At 39.9% G+C, this 2,790-nt stretch overlaps 1 non-coding gene across 1 annotated transcript; it reads right to left on the reverse strand.

Moving 5' to 3' along the window:
- Positions 1 to 606: 606 nt before the first annotated feature.
- On the reverse strand, positions 607 to 679 carry trnav-cac. Its single transcript has one exon. It is a non-coding gene; the product is annotated as a tRNA-Val (tRNA).
- Positions 680 to 2,790: the final 2,111 nt, after the last annotated feature.

Raw genomic sequence — 2,790 nt, forward strand, 5'->3', positions numbered from 1 at the left:
CCATTGAACAGTAGCATCTTAAGAGTAGTCATCTCAGTGTTACTCCCAGTGCCCAGTATGAGTGAGTATAGGAATAGGAGGATAGAACATGTGGCTGGAAAATTGGTATTGAGGGGGGACATTTGGATTTCAAGGCATTGCAACTGGTTTAGGGGCAGTTCGGGACTGTACAAGTCAGATGGTTTGCAAATTAGTAGGACTGGGCCAAAGATATTCAGAGGGAGATTTGTTAGAGCTGTTGTGAAGAGTGGTAAGGGATGGGGACCTGTGATTGGAGGTAGCAAATTGGTAACTCTTTCAAGTACAAACCCGTTTCCATCTGTTTCAGATGAAGTTACATTGTTTCATAGTTTGCCATAGTGAGATTTGAACTCTTGATACTCTTTTGAGTAAACCTGTTTCCATCTGTTTCAGATGAAGTTACATTGTTTCATAGTTTGCCATTGTAAGATTTGAACTCTTGATCTTGGGGTTACAAACCCAGTACCATAACCACTTGGCTATTTAGGCCAAGCTATAGTTTTGCCATTGTGAGATTTGAACTCTTGATCTTGGGGTTACAAGCCCAGGACCATAACCACTTGGCTATTTAGGCCAAGCCCCTAATGTTTCCACCCGGGATCGAACCGGGGACCTTTCGCGTGTGAGGCGAACGTGATAACCACTACACTATGGAGACTTCTGTTTTTTTTTTAACTGTTGTAACTCTTTCGAGTACAAACACGTTTCCATCTGTTCCTATTCAGATGAAGTTACATTGTTTCATAGTTTGCTATTGTGAGATTTGAACTCTTGATCTTGGGGTTACAAACCCAGTACCATAACCACTTGGCTATTAAGGCCAAGTGTAGCAAATTGGTAACATGAAGCACAAATTTAGAATGCATAATTACAAGGCAATGGAAGCGAAGCAGCAGAGGATCATAACTGAATAATCATTAAAAACACAAAGTTAAAGACATTCTATCTGAATGCTTGAAACATTGGGAACAGGGCAGATGACCTCAAAGCACAAAGAGAAGTAACGCAGTATGATTTTATTCCCATTATGGAAACATGGTTAAAGTTTGACCAGGGTTGGAAACTCACTGATATTCATCATTTAGGAAGAATGGACAAACAGTAAAAGCACTGTTAATAAGTGAAGAGATCAGTACATTATTGAGAGATAATTTTAGATCGAAGGATCAAAGTCAGTTTGGGTGGATCGACGAAATAGCAGGGAAGAGCAATTAAACTGTGGCTCTCAAAATAAGCTAAAGATTGCTTTAGATCAAATGAAGTGGCTTATGCGTTGTGTCAAAAATGAGTGTTAACCACAAGAATTAGGAACAATTTAATATCCAGCAAATGAGGACCAGGGGACTGATCCTCAAGAAAATGAAAAGAGAATATGAATGCAAGATAGTGTTAAACATCAGGATGGTTTGTAAAACGCTTTTAGGTCTGTGAAAAGCAAAATTTTAGCTTGCAAAAGTCTCCATCCATTATAGGGGGAGACAGGATAATTCATAATTGACAATATGAAAATTGTGGAGGAACTAAACTATTACGGTGTCCTTGCCTTCATGGAGGAAGATACAGAACAGTTCCCAGAGATACTGTGAATCAAGGGACTTGGTGAAAATGAGGAACTGAAAATATTAGTATTAATAAAGAAATAGAACTCGAAGTTTGAAATATCACCTGGACCAGATGAGCTACATCCCAGAGAGTTGAAGGAGGTGACTATAGAGATAGTGGATGCTTTGGTGGTTATCTTTCAAAATTCTATAGAATCTGGAAAGGTTCCAGCAGACTGGAAAATAGTGAATGTAATCCTGATATTAAGAATGGAAGGAGGGCGAAATCAGAGAATAACAGTCCTGTTAATTTCATGCAGGGAAAATGCTAGAATCTATTATAACGGAAGTGACAACGAGGCTGTTACCCATAGCATAGATGAAGAAGAACCGGCGGATGTGGAGTATTTTGATTTTCAGAAGGAAATGTTAAGCTCCTACATAGGACGTCAGTCAAAAAAAAATAGAGCACATGGGGCTGGGGGTAATATACTGGTATGGATTGACAAATTGTTAACACAGGAAACAGATTAGGAATATACGGGTCATTCTCAGGTTGACAGGCTCTGACTAGTGCGGCACCACAATGATCAGTGCTGAGACCACAGCTCATCACAAACAGTGTAAATGATTTGGACGTGCGGACCAAATAATAATTTTGAACTTTGCTGATGACACAAAACGAGAAGAAATGTAAGTTGTGAAGAGGGGGAGACTTCAATGGTATTTGTTGAGGTCAAGTGATTGTTCAAAAACGTGGCTGATGGAATATAATGCGAATAAGTGTGAAGTTATCCAAATTGGTAGAAGAGAACAGAAATGCAGAACATTGCTTAAATGGTAAGATATAGGGAAGTGTTGGTGTCCAAAGGCCCCAAGTTATCCTTGTTCCTGAGTCTTTAAAAGCTAGCGTGCAGGTGCAGCAAACAATCAGGAAGGCAAATAGCATGTTGGCTGTCATCGTGAGAAGCTGTAAGTGCGTTAGTAAAAATGTCTCGCTTCAGTTGTGTAGATCCTTGCTGATACTGCCCCTGGATTATTGTGTAGAGATTTGGCCTTCTAATCTGAGGAAGGACATATTTGCCACAGATGGAATGCAACGGAGGTTCACCATGCTAATCCCTGGGATGGTAGGATTGTTGTATGAGGAGAGATTGAACAAACTGTGCTTGTATGATCCAGAGTTTTGAAGAATGAGCCGTGATCTCATTGAAGCTTACAAGTTCCT

Source organism: Carcharodon carcharias (assembly GCF_017639515.1).
Source record: "Carcharodon carcharias isolate sCarCar2 chromosome 24 unlocalized genomic scaffold, sCarCar2.pri SUPER_24_unloc_3, whole genome shotgun sequence".
Lineage (NCBI taxonomy): Eukaryota > Metazoa > Chordata > Chondrichthyes > Lamniformes > Lamnidae > Carcharodon > Carcharodon carcharias.